Consider the following 17,677-nt stretch of genomic DNA (forward strand, 5'->3'; position numbering starts at 1 on the left):
AGAGTTTCATAAGTCTAAAACCAGAATTGCCAATGCGAATAGACAATTAGGACAACAGAACTACCAGAACCCAGACAGTTTGCAAAGACATAGAAGTTTTCATTAAGGCAACAGAGATTAGATGTGGAAACTTACTTTAAGGAAGATAAATATTTTTCATTTAAATACTTCAGCTGATGAAAAATATGCCACATCCCAAAATAAGTTGTTCCAATAGCAAATTACCTACATCGCTGAAAATTTCTGCCCTGCCTATAATAAAAATGTGCCTAATTTCCCCTCCCCAATTCTGTCCCCCATACAGGAAAAATCTTTTATCTCTATGCAAATCCAATTGGAGTAAATGGCACTCAACAGATACGGCATTCATCCATGTGGATCTCATTGCAAGACTGAGACAAATATGTGTGCACATGGAATGTACACATACTCTACTGTTAACAGTCACACTGTGATCCATATTATATATGGATCAAGTTGTATTCACAGCCACAGATTTTTGCATAGATTTGATCCTCCAAGACATCAAAACACTCTAGTGAGTATGGTTTATAGGATCAACTCCATCATAAACTGTGTAACACACAAAACCATACAGAATCTAGTTTGACAAATCTCACACATGCCTTGGAGCAGACTGAGTGTACACATTCTCCAGGATTAAACATCTGCATACATGTATCTATAGTAATATAAAAAACAGAATAGTAAGAATTGTTTTAGATACATATAGGAGATTTTATATATATATATACACACAAACACACATACGTGTGTGTATATATGTATATATGACTCCATGTCACAGTGTCCTCATATGGATGCAAACAATAGTGGACAACTTTCTTCTGGAAACATTGCTGCTACAAAGTCATGGGGGGAGAAGCTGAGGGGATAAAAAAGATGGAATTTCTGTATGAGTCAAAACACTTATTGTAGACTTTTTGTTGAGGCAAATGTACTTCTATCAGGAAAACACATCATCTGAGGAACTGGCATAAGATTTACTGAAAAATCCACCCTTTTTTCTAGCATGAACTATTTTAACGAGAGCAGGATGTGCCAATTTAGCATTATATTTTTATACCTCTTACACAAACGTTTTCTAACCTTGTCTGTTACATTTACCACAAACAGTCATTGCCTTTCCTCCGTTTTGTTGCTAAGACTTGAATATAGGAACAGTATCTATGACTGATGGTAATATGAAGATCAGCTGGGTCCTCAGTTTATTCCAACCTTTCATGAAGGAAAAAGCTTTACACAGGTGCCCTGCATGTGGCAACTACTAGGCCACATGCAAGAATAAGGACCTTCCTGAAAATGCAATCTTTTTCTTCAGAGAAAGCGGCCTGATAGATAAAAGTAACTAATTTAATTCCTGGCCTATGTTGATTGGCACTATCAAACTCCCTTTCTAATTAATTTCATCCCTGCTGAAGGGCTCTAACTTCACTACCAGGATCAAATGCCAGAAGTTGTAATCTTATTCATCAGAAATAAATTAACCGTACTTGTACACCTGATCGGCCAGAAACCTTGCTGGCAGGAGAGGGCTCATCCTGCCCAGCGGTCACCATACCACTTAGTATTCAAGCCTGTCATTCTCTTTACTGGTCATCACAACACAATTAGCCCCCCTTTACCATTAGTCACTTTTTTTCATTTTAAAAATACCTGCTACAAACACAGTTGTACAATGCATGCTATACGTTTTAAACCAGTGATATTAAATCATGGTAGGAGGAACAGTACTCGTGAAAACTTATGGCCAGTCACTACTATTAAAAATCTGCTGTTATTTTTAGATCACAAGCTAATTCTCACTCACCTTCATGAGCCTTTGTCTAATCCATTTCTCACCACTAACTACCTTAAAGATACCTTAATAAAAGCCTTTCCTCTTGAACCTCCAGCTAGATACACCATGAAAAATTACTAGTCCTGCCTTTCCAGGACTTTCCTGGAACATAAAAAGTCAAGAGAACTTTAAATGTGTGTCAACAGCTGTGATACGCACCCTCCAGCTGCCAGCTCAACTAAGCACTATATAGCTCGTCAAAAGGATTACCACCTTTACTGAAAAGGTTACCACACCAGTGAAAAATCCTCCAGGACATTGTGATTACTGCTTCTTTGAAACAATAATAAAAGAAAATCTCTATTGTGGTTAGAAAACTCTAGAACCTGCACAAATCTCTTCGTCAGGCACACTCTATAAATATTACTTTTTCAGATATAGAAACTGAAACTTATTTTCTATTAATTATCACTGTTATTTATTTTTAATTGGTTTTTTAAACACACATCTCTTAACCTTACACAGATGGAAACTTTATTTGCAGTGCACTACAGATATCACTAGTACTATGAAAAAGCAAATAGCTTGACTGTAACCTGACCTCCTGCTCATAAAGTTAAATTATTCAACTCCCACACACTACAGTAGGAAGTAAGTACTTAAAATATGGCATAGAAGAATATAAGACAGCTATTCTGCTTTGATGGCTCTGATTTCAGTAATGGAACTAAATAGCTTGAAAGTCTTTGACATTTATTTGTATTCTTCCTTGAAGAGAAAACACCCTTCTGCTTTGATTTAGATTTAAAAAAAATTAACCCAAGCATACTGAGGAAAAGGAAATTTTAAATGGTAAGTTTCCATCACATTTCAGAAGCCACGGATATTCAAAAACACTGTAATATGTAAAGCATTTATATCACAGTCAAAACTAGATCTCAGATCTTCCTGGCTACTAATCTTGTTCTCAGACCAATTAGAAGACATATTTGAACTGGAGAAAACTTTCAAGAAAATACCATTCTAAAAAAAATGTTCAGACATATGGGTACCTGAATTCATCTACATTTACTTGGATTTTTTTATAAATAAGAAGTTTTGGGTCAATTAAAAAATAGTAAGGACTCAATGGGCCTGAACCATCATCAGCTACTTGAAAACTGAATATTGGTCACCTACTTGTAAGACCAAATTATAATTTACTAGACAATACTTTAATATTTTGTTCTCTGTTTCCTATAAATTAGCAAGGAATAAAATTGACTGGAAAATAAAAACTGAAAATATTTCTCCTGCACATACTGTAATTTTGCTTAACTGTTTTCCAACTGTGATCCTTTCAGTACATGAAAGACTCAGAGTAGGTAAAAATTCACATTTCCCACTGGAACTCTGTCACGAAAGCCATGCAAGAGACAGGGCTTCTTGTTAGAGACCTCATCAAATACACTGACAACAGCTTTGTCTCTCCTTTACTATATGGCTCCTGTCAGGAAAACAGCATTTGTTGGTTCCTGAGTGCTCATATAATAGTTCTACTATTCTAAACTTTTATACTTCGATGTGTTGTATTGAAGAGACAGTCAGGCACCTGTTTTAAAATAACAGTGACAGCAAGCAGATAAAACGCCATCATGATACTTTGCAAAAAAGTTCCTAGGCTGCAAGAAGGTGAGCTGAACACACTCCAGACCTTGCAACCAAAACTCCCGTGAGTGCAATGAACCCAGAAAACTTGCTGTGCAAAATTAAGATCTGGCTGCCTTTTTCAGGGAGGGTCCTACTCTCTCACTGTTAGGTACTCTTATGAAAGCATTTCCACAGACTTCCTTTGCCATCCTGAACAATCTGCCAAATGTTCACCTATTTTTGGAAGTGTTTTTAAGAGACTAGCTGGTATTGATTTAACTCCTTTTCTCATTCTCTGCTTGTAACTTTTGCTGAGTCACTTGGTGCATGAGAAATCATTTTGCACACTCTCCAAAGCAGCTATGGCTCCAGCTTATTGAAAAAATAGCTTTTTCTGACTTTGAAGCAGTTCCAGTTTCTACCAAGATCTCTTTTTGCAGTTCTTCTATGCTGTCTAGTTTTATACTAGATTAATCTTCTGATCTGTCTGTTCCCCTCTCCTTGGTTTCTCACCCCCCCCCAAAAAAAGAAAGAACATAAGCAACCAATGCATGATTTGCAAGTTAATTCATTTAAACAGCCAAGTCTGATAAAAAGAAAAAGTATTCATTGCATCTCTCAACCAATACAAAAAGGCTGCCCTGAAGTACATCTAACAGATATCAGATATCTAAGCAATTCACTAAGTAAAGTTCATCTGAGATACTATTTCATTTCTCATTTCAGCCATGCCTTACAAATTTTATTTTATAGCAACCATATTTTGAACTATTAAAATACCTTCCAGCTAAATATCTCCAAATAATAATGAATTAAGTTTACAATTATGATTATAAAATTTACTGAGGCATGACAATGATACTGCAGATGTTGACCTCTATTAGATTTTATCTGAAAATACAAATTCACTGACTGCAGGCTGGTATCAACGGAATGAAAGGAAATCTGTAGTAACAAAACATTAACATAATTAAATTCACCACTGATAACAACTTTGCTTTGAACTTGACATGATTGCGCAGACATAGAAAACAATACAATTACTTCAGAATCACGTTTTCTATACAAGCAATTCAGCAAAAATTCAGCATTGCAGCTTTCAAGGGCTAATTTCAATTTGTGTGGGGAAAAGAGTTATAACATGGAAAACACGAGGAACTGCTGAACAAAACTAGTGATTTTACATATCCCTTGCTAATCTACAAATTTTTAGGTAATAAGTTCGTTTCACGGTTTTTTTATTACATCAGGAACATCACAGATAGGAAAATGAGACTACCAGTAGAAATGGCTTTGTCCTCCTTTATTTTGACTGAGTTTTCAGTAGCCCTTATATTATATAGTTTTATTTTAGAGAACTGCAAAGAGAGAAATAAAATAACTATATTTTAATCTTACTGTTCATTCAGCTATGTTGATGAATGGTTACCTTTTACAAATAGGTTAAACATCCTGAGATTTTTCTTTATTTCTACTTTTGAACATTTTCAAAATGAATATTTTGCAAATTACTTCCACTTAATATATAAACAAGAAATATCTCACCTACTTTTTCAGTAAAATCTCTTGTTAAAAAAGCTAATCATAAAAACAATGCTAAGTGGATTAAATTGCTTTCAAGAATAATTAGTCAGAACATGCATTCTAGTTATCTGTCTCAGTACTGACACCATAGGAATCATTTGCAGAAGGGTGGACTCAATTAACAGCTGCCATACACCAGGATTCAAATTAGTTTAAAACCCGGGGTGTTAAAAGAATAGTAGGTCACAGAAACATTAAAATATAAGAATGAGTTAATACAATACTGAATTGTTACTAAAAAGGACTTCAAATAATATAAAATACAAGAAAATTCCAAAATTCTGCATATACTATTTTTATGAAAAGAAATCTAACTTTTCAAGAAATATTTTTGTCACAGAAAATATAACACAACTTAAAATACTAATTTAAAGAAAAGTACAAGACTTTGTTAAAGATACTATTCTCATTAATCTGAAGCACAATAAAAAATTTTTCAGTACTTCCACTGAGCTTTTTTTGCTAAAAGTAAAAAGTATCTTCCTAATCATCCCCAAAAAGAGCAAAAAATGCTGAGTGTTACAGATTGTTTTCACACAACACATTCAGCATCTTTCTTCCCTGCTTTACCTTTTGATCAGCCACTGCACATCTGGGAAGTAGGAAGCCTCGGGTTCATGAGAATACATCAATTTCTGTTCTGGCTAGGTCTTTCATTTAATCCTCTAGGTTCAGTGAAATCATATGAACAGTCTCTTAATTTTGAGACACAATTTTTTAGATAAATTTTACAATCCTTTCCCTTCCCCCAAAATGCAATCACAAAATATAAGGCATCTAGGAAAAAAAAAAAGTCTAGTATATGAAACAACAGCAATTCAAGTCAGAGAGCTGACCCAATGGGAAGCTATTGAGAGCATGCGAGGAGTGTTACAGTTTAAAGCTGTTACCATGTGCTGTATATAGCTGGAGGTCAAGTAAGAATTTACCCTATAAGGAGGATTATGGTACTTAGCTGATTAGTGCCTTGCTACAGTACTGTTGCCTACAAATGTACATGCTGGTCAAGGCATTTAATTTAAACTATTTTTAAAATTGTGCAGTTCCAGTATTTCATGTTTCATGTTACTAGGTCCAGCATCTTCTTTGTGTTCTAGGTCTCAAATGAAATTATGTAATATCTATTATTTTTAGTTTGTAACAAGTCAAATTTTGACATAATTTTCAACCGTTAGGCTAAAATAGCTGCATCCTCTACTTCAGTCTGATGTGCTGAACATACTGTAGAACCAAAAATACTTTTTTTACATACCATTTAAAAAAAAACAGTGAAAATCAATAGACTAATTATTTCTAGCAACAGTCATCAGAACTCACTTTCAAAATATGGTGAGAATGTGAAAATAATAGAAAGCAAATATGTAGACAGTCTCATTTGCATTAAATAATTATAAACACATTTTTCCACAATTTCACAAGCAAGGTATCTTCTAGCTACACAAACTAGCTTACGAATACATCGTTTAATATAAAGCACCATACCCTAGCCAAATTTGACTGTAATAAATTTAAGCCATGATAAAGTGGCATGACATGGGAAAAATACAGACTTAGCAGCAACCTAGATTTTCTCCACCTCAATAATAGTGAATTCATACTCCTAGAAAAGGCATTCTGACACCAAAGTTTTTTCCCTCAGCCATCACAGAGAATATATCATAATACACTTCATCTATACATCATTGCATCTAGTTTTGAGTCTAATCTTTTTGAAGTGTTTCAGTTTCTTACCACAGGGATCATTCAGCAGGTGCTTTTCCCAGCAGTTGAAAGCATCCTGGTTTTTCAAAGGAAACCTTTAAGTCTGATGAAGAGGAGAATTTTCTTTCAAAGAAATATTCCATTATTACTAGGGTATTATCACCATTAAATAAAAAAGATAGCTACTTCAATAATGATCAAACAGTAAGAAATATCAGCAACATGGACAGTCATATAAGAATTGTTTTGCCTAATAACATCTCTGCAGGCTGTTTTGGATTGTTGAACTCCTAAAACTGTAACTTTACTAATGAATGTGAGTCAGAGTATCTTTTCCTTTTTTTCTCTCTTTATTGTATCCACAATTACAATATATATGTGATATCATACAATGAACTTCAGTTTTAAAATATCTCTGTGGTTCATATTTCAGTCTGGAAGAGATGAAATAGGTCATACTGAGCTGTTTTGATGCCTCCACAAAAGAGTAAGCAGAAAAAAAAACGCTGTGAAAATGTCCAGTTTCTTCAGTAATGTGAGGTAAAGGCCCATTATTAAATCCAGTGAATTAAATCAGTGGTGGCTCATCAATGAATGGTGGGCTGCATGCAGCAGCTTCTCCAAGACAAGGCTGACAGGCTATACCTGTTCATCCTAGGGAACATCAGCCTGACCACTATGAAATGAGACAGGTGCATTCAATAACTCTTGGAAATTACCATGGTACATAAAACTTTAAATTTCCAATTCAACTGTCATTCTCAACATGCTGGTGAGATGGGATTAAATGTGTATTTTTAAAGCAGCACCTAACTCTATCCAACATAGGAGCAGAGTACAAGTTTACAGAAAAATAATTTGTATTTCTGTAAAAAGCTATAGCACCTATATTATATATTGGTAAGACATGACTTTACAGTGTTTTTCAAGCTAAAAGAACTTGTTCTACAGTAGTTTAAGTACTGGGCTCTCAATCCACAGTCCTTATGTGAGCCCAAATATGCACCCCAATGTGCAGGATCGAACAGTTAGAGCTGCCTGGACAGACCTCCTTCAGTTTAGATCCCAGGGCTCAGACAGGAGGAAGGGAGATTTCCACCATGCCTGTGCTGCCTGGGTTTTCAGAGATGCTATGTGAAAAACTTCCCACCACACTACCATGTAGTAACAACATCATGTGCTTAACAACAACCCGGTTTCTTGAAATATCAGCAGAGAGCAGGGTCATCCTCAGATACCCAGTTCAGATCCCTGAATTAGGTATTTCCACCAGAGTTACTTTGCTTTTCTGCAGTGCTGAGACCAGCTCTGGATGTTCCCCCCTCTTAGTTTCTGATCGTCTCTTAGAGTTGTCTGCACTAGAGCAAGTCTTCCATAAAAGAGGCTCAACATGCAGCTTTCCAAAGAAGATAAATTATTCCCCTATCTTTGTAAAAATCCGTGTGGAAGATCACTAGCTACTCTAGGAAGTGTGTGGAAGTGAACACTTGGAAGTGAAAAGGATAACCCTGCCTGCCTAGCAGCATTTATATGGAAAGGTGGCATCCAGTCAAGATGACAACAGTATAAAACATACAGAGGAAAATACCGACCTCTTCCAGCAGGAAGCAAACCACTGTTGAATAGTCCTTGCAGAACTACTAGAAACACAATAGCCATGAAGAAAATTTACTGAAATATATAACTATGTCTCTTCCAAGAAAGTTGTGTGGGTATCAAAGGCACTTTAAAATGAAACAACTAAAATAAATCTAGTCTTGTAACGTAAACAAGCCCTTAGGTGTATTCTGCATTCTACTGCAATGAAGATAGACTTAATTACTCTAGTCTTGCTTAAAAAAGAAAATAAGATGCCAGCTTTTTATATTCCACAGGAGAAATGAATGCTCATTTTGTAACTCCATATGTATATAAACATTGCAACTAATTAATGCTTTACAGTTCCTGTCATGAACATAACCTGCATTACACAAGAAGCCAGTTTTCAGTAGGATTCTCCAAAGTCAAGATACAAATGATGACATTCTAACTAAAGTTCAGGGCTATGTATTAGAAGATTTTGCACCTAACGTTGGTCACTTTAAGTTTACCTTTTAAGTTAACCTTTACTTTCATTGTTGAGCTAAGCCACAAGAAAGGTTAAGTGTATGCTCACTGAAGCACTGCTGTTCATCAAGAACAGCAATTCTAGAAAAGATATGAAAACAAATAAAAAGAAGGCCAACCAAGACCGACTAGACTCAATCGGCAAATAGCTGAGAAACACTGAGAGGAAATTGTTCAAGTCGTACACATTCTCAGGACCTTCGATAACACAAGCCTATTATAAAAATTACAGAGTACTCTCAATAACTCAGTCTTAAGTAGAATGTGAGCAATCAGCTAAGAACACAGTAAAGAAACAGGAAAAAAGTAATTAAGGAAAGTAATGATTTAAAACATTTTGTGAAGACACTCATGAAAGCTTTTAGAGATTAGTGATGACTTCATCACTCTTGGTACTGTTATTGTCAGATTGTTGGGATCTGTAGTATTTTTTAAGTTAACCTTTACTTTCGTTGTTGAGCTAAGCAACAAGAAAGGTTAAATGTATGCTCACTGAAGCACTTTTCAAGCATGAGAGCAACTGGATGTTAGGCTGGGGAGCCATGCTAACTTTGCAGAGACTATAAAAAACATTCAGGATGCTTGAGTTGACAGAGCAGAAAGCAAAGATCAAGTTTCTGTAACTTTATAGGAGAAAAACAATCAAAATGGATAGTTGGACAAATTTAACTTTTACAATTGCCAAAGAATATTTCATGGTATATAGCAATTTTGAAATGCATATCCAGGTGAACTAACACAAATCAGTTACAAGATTAATAGATTCATGTATAATAATGAGAGAAGGATAACCACGATCACATAGTTTGATGTACTTCCTCCACAGGATGTTTTTTTCTAGAAATTAGATTCATGCCGGATATAACTGAAACTTTGCTGAGAAGGAAAAAAAAATCAAATTAAATTTCTTATATTTGGCCTTACTGTGGCACCAAGTTCATTCAGCCTAATCATTAGGGTGATATTTGCCAAAGCAATGGATTAGATTATTTGGGTTTATATGGACGATATGCTATTAATAGCACAACCTAAAGAACTTTTAACTTTCCACTACCTGGCCATTTCCCTACAGCTGTAAGTCATAGAATCATAGATTCATAGAATGGTTTGGGTTGGAAGGGACCTTAAAGATCATCTAGTTCCAACCTCCCTGCCATGGGCAGGGATACCTTCCACTAGATCAGGTTGCTCAAAGCCCCATCCAACCTGGCCTTGAATACTTACAGGGCAGAGGCATCCACAACTTCTCTGGGCAACCTAGTCCAGTGTCTCACACCCTCACAGTAAAGAATTTCTTCCTAATATCTAATCTAAATCTACCCTCTCTCAGTTTAAAACCATTACCCCTTGTCCTATCACTACACTCCCTGATAAGAGTCCCTCCCCATCTTTCCTGTAGGCCCCCCTTAATACTGGAAGGCCACTATAACGTGTACCCGCAGCCTTCTCTTCTCCAGGCTAAACAGCCCCAACTCTCTCAGCCTGTCCTCATACAGGAGGTCCTCCAGACCTCTGATCATCTTTGTGGCCCTCCTCTGGACCCGCTTGAGCAGGTCCATGTCTTTCTTATGCTGGGGACCCCAGAGCTGAACACAATACTCCAGGTGGGATCTCACAAGAGTGGAGTAGGGGGGGGAGAATCTCCTCCCTCGACCTGCTGGCCACACTTCTTCTGATGCAGCCTAGGATATGGTTGGCTTTCTGGGCTGCGAGCGCACATTGTCGGCTCATATTCAGTTTTTCATCCACCAGTACCCCCAAGTCCTTCTCCTGTAGCAAGGCGAGAAGAACCAATGGCACTCAGTTCAAATTTTGAGTTTAATTCATAAATCCTTTTCAAATAAATCTCGTTTCAAAATAAAATTATTGCTGCAGATATAAACACTTAAAATACATAAAAAATCTGGAGAGAATTACCATCATCAATACATCATAGAAAAAAATGGGTTTCTAAAAGCTAGTGTTGTGAAAAGTGGACAGAAAAATATTACTGTGCTAGAGGTTATAGACATTTCTTCTTCAGCCCCTTCTTGCTTTTTTAGACTATTTTAGAAATACCTTCAATAATGCATTAGAGACTGTCTCTGAATGGAAAATTCAGGTGCAGTTACTGATCAATAGCATAAAGGCTAAAAACTGACATAAATGGTATGGAAGCTTTTTCTAGCTAGCCTTTGCCCAATATTAACAAAATATTGGGCATATGAAGAAAAATTCCAGTTTAGGAAAAACATGAGAAGAAAAGGTATTAGATCACTTTAACTGAAAGTAGAAACTTTACATATGACTTCAAAAGGATATTCCATGTTATAAAAATACAATGGTAAAGCACAAATTTCTTTTGGAAAACAGAGGAACTTTATGACTTGTTTTCTCTTTCTCAGTCATTTAAACTAACAGCGAAGCATTTTATCTATGCTCTATGCTGTGTTACTGCTTTATCTTGCTGATTGCTTATTCTGCACTAGGACTGCTTTTGTGCCTTGTGACAACTCTGTTCCACTAGACAGTTTAACCACATACAACAAAGTTAGACTGCACCAGCATTAATAGCAGCAGGATAGTTCCTCTGAGTGCAACATCCCTAGAGACTTTTACAGGCAAGTGCCAGCCTAGGTTCACCTACTCTGCTTTGACAGGCACTGTAGCTGCCCTATTCTATGTATACTTTTGCCGTAGCTCTTCCTTAAAGCACTGGCTTAAGGGAATGTCGAGTGGAATTTTTTTACACTACTGGAAGAAATGTGAGAAAAAGAGGTCAAACTTCTAAAGTCATTAGGAATAACACACATTTCTGCAAGACAGCAAACTTAACATGGAAAACATTTTCATAGCCAAGAGATGCCAGACATTCTGAAAATTCTTAGTCAAGATTGTCAAAGATACAGGCTCACAGGCAAAGGCTGGTCCAGCAAAATAGTTGAGGACTTTGCAAGGCTGGCAAAGCCTGGCAATTATGTAATTCATCTTAATTCAACTTAATAAGAAATTCTGTTTTCTCTCTTTCTCAACAAGTTGCCTTAAGAGAACACTCACTGAATCAAAAGCCATTTTCAGGTCAGGTCAGCCTAACACTGGTAGGACCATGTTGTCTCACCGCCTGCAAACAGTACTTTTTTAATTCAAAGATTCTGAATTTAAAAAGGAGTCTTTCACTTATACAGGAACCTGGACTTGACATTTCAGTTCCAGATTATCAGGGATAATGGATCTATTCATCACATAAAATAAAGTGATTAAAGATTGTAATAGAAACAGTGAGATGATTGGCATTTTATGCAAATTATGTATAATCAGAGACACTAACACAGGAGCCTATAAATACTGCAAGAACCTGGACTGGGGATTTGATCAGGACTACTCTGCTATTATCTTAAAAATACAGGGGAGCTGCAAAGAAACACAGAGATATGCATTTCAATGAAGTGGACTAAAATGCTTTCATTAATTATTTTATTTGGAAGTATGTCTTGCAATCAGTGTTTAGCACTAGTTGATATGATGGGCAAAGAAGATAATGCAGGAATAAAGAATGTGATAAATGCTAAATCTAATGAAGTTGTACTCAAAAAGATAATCAAATTTTCCCTAATAACAATCTGAGAAAAAGATAAAGCTGTAGATCAACATTACAGCTTTACAAATACTGCCTACAGAAATCAAACAAAAAAAATCAGTGTTAGGAAAGACGGACACAAAATAAAATGCAATCCAGGATATTTCTAATCTGAGTTTCTGTCATTACTTTATATTCTCTGTAATAGCAATGCTTGCGGGAAACAAGAAGGGAATGTTTTACATTGCTCCTGTACACTGTACAGGACCTGGGACTTGCTGGGTATATGTACGGGCTGAACACCCGTGCAGGAACAAACTGCGATAACTCTAGATTATTTAGTTGCCTGCACACATGACCAGAAATATTCCTGCTTTCAAGATGCTTCTTATCACTCCCACTCCCAAATTTTCAAAATATCGTTTTGTTAGTTTATTCATAAACTTTGGCTTCCTATGGTTAGGAATTATTTGCCCCTAATTCTTCCTTCTTAGGATGGATATTTCCATGAAGAGTCTTCTAGTCTGGAATAGGACAGCATTTCTTGCCTACAGCATTTTATACCTCCTTCTCTATGAACTCAAAGGAAAGGAGAGGGTTAGCTGAGAAGCACATCCTAATCAGCCTTAGCTTAGCAACATGACAATAACCATTTATTCCTCACCTTAAAAAAAAAAAAAAACACGCACTTTTGCACTCCAAAAATCTGTGGATGGCCAAGATTAAGAATTCAAGATCATAAGGACCCTATCATATATACCCACAAACTCTTTAATTTTCAGTAAATCTCCCTGATAAAGTTTAACAAGTAGGAATACACAAGCTCAATCCCCATGTTTCATTGTTTATGGCAAGCTTGAAGGTGCCTGAAAATGTCTCTGGGATTATTATCTCATTAAAAAAAAGGAATCACTGCATGAGTAAGGTTAGGGCCAGTACATCAGTGCTAGGTGTCCCTATAAAAATGCTCATATGAACAGCCTTTGGAAGTGAAGAATCACAAGTGATTCTGATGAGGACATGTGAAAAGCAGTTGTATCACCTGATTCAATGACCAAGCTCAAGCACCAGCATAACAGGAGATTTTTTTTTTTTTAATATATGTTACTTCCAAAGATCAAAAGAAAATTACTCCTCTGGACTTCTTTCTTAAGCTAGCTGACTATTAAAGGGAGCTTCAACAAAGACATGATTTCCTTTCCTGATTCCCTCAGTTGTCAAGCTAACTGCTGTCCAACAATAATTATGCTAGTCTTTCATGTAGCAAAAGATAAATACTCCAAATATTCTAGTACATGGGTTCATTTGTTCTGGTGCCCAAAAAACAAACATAGGTTTGTTCCAGTAACACAAACTGCACACCAGTTTTATTGCAAAAACTGTTTTCTGCTTATGCATTCTTTTAAACTTTCCACTTCTTTATATGTTCCATAGTTGACTGGCATATTGAGGCCAATAAAACAAGACGGCAAAAGAGCAAATAAAAAGCAATACACTTTATATAGATATGCATTTCATTTTTTTTTAGTTACTCTTCCTGAATCCACACATATTCCTGTTCTTTGACATCAAAAGTATCTTGTGACCATGGCAAAATCACAACCTTATCAACACCAGGGATCCAGGACCTATATATTCCTATACCACCTTTTAACAAGGGGCATTTAGCTTTCAGGCACAGTGCCATGATTGTGTCCAACTGCAAATCAGATCTCTTCCATTAGAGAACCTGTTTGCATCAGACCTTCCAATAAAACATATTTTTAAAGCATTTATCTTCAGAGCCTTTTCCTGAGAGATCACACTATCTTTTCAGGTCATCTTTTATGACACCCCATTCTGAGGGTAGGCAACAAAAAAGCAGACTTTGGGTTGAACCATATCTCTTCATATGAACCGGAGTTATGGAGGTTTTCTCAAATAATGATTCAAGATCAGCATGGGAGATAAAATTGAAACACACTGATATCACAAGTAGATACAAAGCAAATAGCAAGATTTAAAAAGGCAATTTAAATCAGAATACTCACAGAATTCTTGGTTTGAGGTGACCTGCACATTTTTCTTACAGTAAGTAGTACACTAAGGAATAGTGGTACAATTACTCTACAATTATTAACAATTACTTTTACAGTTGAAATGGTTTAACATGCTATCTTCACCATTCTTATGCAACATTGTGTTGCAGATTGCAGAGTGGAAGATACCTAGCCTTGAACACAAGTCCAGGGTGAAATCACAAGTATGAGAACACTTAAGCAGCAGTTTGGTATGCAAAGCCTCCAATGTTGTAGCTGTATGAGGAAGTTTCAATGCGGATTGTCCATGTTCTCTTGTACGGAAGCCACGACGCATATAACACCAATGCACGCTTACTCTGATTAGAAACATTTAAGTCTTCTGAATTTGTTACTTTGTGGATAAAAAAGAAATAGGATAAAAAAGATGGATAAAAAAGAAATAGGTCCATGGCAAAGATAAAACCTTTATTTGGAATTCAGATGGATAATGCAAAGGAGGAGGGGGACATATGACTCAAACTTCCCAAAAATTTCAGACAAGTAGTTATGCAATGGATGGTCTATTGCACATCCAGAATGTGACCACCTTCAGATCATTCCTCAATGCCTTCAGCATAAGAAAGAATGGAGAGACAGAAGAAAGAGGGAAGTGTACATCTGCAGAACTTCAAAGAAAAGGCTGGGGGAAAAGACAGAGAAGCATGAGAGCATGTGCAGCATAACCTGCACCTACTGTAAATGAGGTTCCCTTCATTACATCAGGAGACCTATTTAGTGGTTCTGATATCACCAAATTTACTCCAGCTAGGAGTCTGAGATTCTCAAAAGTGCCTAACATCTGAGTCCATATTTCATGGCTTTTCCCAAAACCATTACTTTAAGACAGATCATCTTCACCAGAAAAGCTATTTTCCTCTTAATACTTACATCTTAGTAGAAATGCTGCTGTTGGGGATTTAAAACCTATTTATAACTTTTCCAGAACACTCAGACAAATAGTAGTCTGAACTTCAGACATCTATGTGAAAAATTGTTTAAAATAAATGTTTCTTAAAATAATAAGCCCTGGCTATAGTATGATTAATTTTTTTCAGAGAAAATTAGACTAATAAGTCTGAACATTCTTTTGGAATATTCATTATAGAAAATTTAACAAAAAAGTGAAGACAAAAAATTGGTCTTATATTCTGACTACTGTTTTAACAAAATGTTTATCTTTTTTTTAAAAAAAACTTTATTATGCTAAAGAGTAAAAACTATTCTAGTATCACTAGCAATTTTCTGTAGTGTGACTACAAAACATGTATTGCCTCATCTTTGAAGAATTTGTCACCCATTCCTTGAGAGGCGACATTCCTGTCACATGTTTTGTAGTGGTGGTTAATAACACAAAAGTTATCCAGTCAGGATAACTATCAGGAGCCAGTAGGTTTCAAAGCCTATTGAAAATGAAAATCATGAAATCAAGTCCACATACTCAGTCATATCCAGAGAATTCAAAAGATTTCAACAAGATTTAAAGCTGGGATTTTTCAAAAGGAGAAGTGACAACAGGAAATAATTATTCCATGTATCACTGGATTTTTTTGGTTGTAGTTGTCTTTACTAAAACTTTTCATTTGCTCCTTGCTGTTGCTATAATAAAAAGAAGACAAAAAATTAAAAGTAGTGGGCCAAATGCAAAGTGATGCATTTACAACGAAGCTTAATCTGACATTTATTATCTGTGACCATCTCCTACCAAGATCACTATTAACAATAATGTGGCATCCTCTAAAGACATCCAGACCCCTAAGTCTGAAAAAAGGCCATTTAAAAAAAAAGATATCTCATTGCTAAGTCTCACACTAAGCTATATTTTCTGATGAAAACCAGAATGTCAGAAGAAAAGTCTATAAATGGATAACTTCAGCCTTTATTTTATGCAGCTAAAACTAAGTATTGGTGGGGAGCCTGATTTTTAGAAGGACAAAGATGTCCAAACAGATACAACTTCAATTGTAATTCCAGGCATGACCAACAGATATTGCCAATTTTTAAAATACGTCCAGAGACCTGTCAGTGAGATGAAAGCTGGCTGAGACAATGGGCAACCATGCCATAACTTTAATAAAGTTTCAAATCTTTTAACCAGTAGAGTGTTGACAATGCCGTGAGACAGTTTCACTGTAAGCCAATTTTCAGTGCTTAAACAGCTACATCAAAACCTTCAATGAAGTGCATGTTTATGAACTCTCTGGCCCACTCTATGTAGGTCAAGATTTATACCTTTATATCATATAAATCAAAATATTGCTATTTTACCACATTCTGTTCAGTAAAACAGATATTTCTGTTACATTTTCAATAATGAACATAAAAGCAAACACGGCAAGTAAGTGTCTTTAGAATTCAAATATCTTTTCCTAAATCCCAAATTACATCTGAAATAGAAAACAATTTACAAGTACTTGTAAAATACTTTTGAAATAAATGAAGGTAAGCTTAAACCTGTTATGTTTAAGCTTAAACCTTAAACATGTTATGCTCTTGTAGTTAAAAAGTGCAACTGTTTTTCTTGTCAGGATCTAATGGGGACATTGTGCAGGGCATAACATGACTGCTGGGTCAAAAACACAAGAGGGAGAGAGGAAAAGATGCTCTCTTATCTCCTTTGGAATATTGCACCTACATTTGTCACATTTCCAAAGACATTTATATGGAAATTTCTCAATTATCAAAATTCAGTATGCGCCTGAAGTATGACCCTCAGGCTTAGAAAGCCTTGGAAATTTTTACTTATGTTTTCTCTCTTAAAAATCATACTTCAGTGAATTCATTAATTTGAGGTCTCTACACATCATGGCTTTTTAAATCCATAGCATCCCTTAATTCCAAACCAATGACAGAAAAACTTTTATTATCAGCTTAGAATAGAAAATATACCAAAATGCAAATAAATTCTATTTTTCTAGTATTCAGAAACAAAATTCTTTTTAAAATAAGTAAATTATTATAATTATTTTATTAAAATTTCCAGACTTCTGGCATAGACTGTTTAACTCATTTTACCTATCTTTCCACAAAAGTAATTATATCATGACATAATGATATATAGTAGCTGTTCTAATGTCAAAGTGGTTTTATATTCTACTAATGCATATATTTTTTGAAAAGTTAAAGGGTTTTTTTGCAGCAAAAGGGACAGCTTTTAAAAATAACCATAGTATTTAGTTGATATTCTCTAAAGCTCCGTACTTTTCATGCCATTATCAGCTGGGGCTGCATTGTACTTTCCGG

At 35.6% G+C, this 17,677-nt stretch overlaps 1 protein-coding gene across 10 annotated transcripts in view; it reads right to left on the minus strand.

The window, feature by feature from the left end:
• RIMS2 (regulating synaptic membrane exocytosis 2) overlaps window positions 1–17,677 on the minus strand; it is a 494,921-nt gene that overhangs the window by 281,034 nt on the left and 196,210 nt on the right. The gene's annotated exons all lie outside the window — the stretch shown is intronic.

The sequence above is a fragment of the Ciconia boyciana genome, chromosome 2, assembly GCF_034638445.1.
Source record: "Ciconia boyciana chromosome 2, ASM3463844v1, whole genome shotgun sequence".
Taxonomy (NCBI): domain Eukaryota; kingdom Metazoa; phylum Chordata; class Aves; order Ciconiiformes; family Ciconiidae; genus Ciconia; species Ciconia boyciana.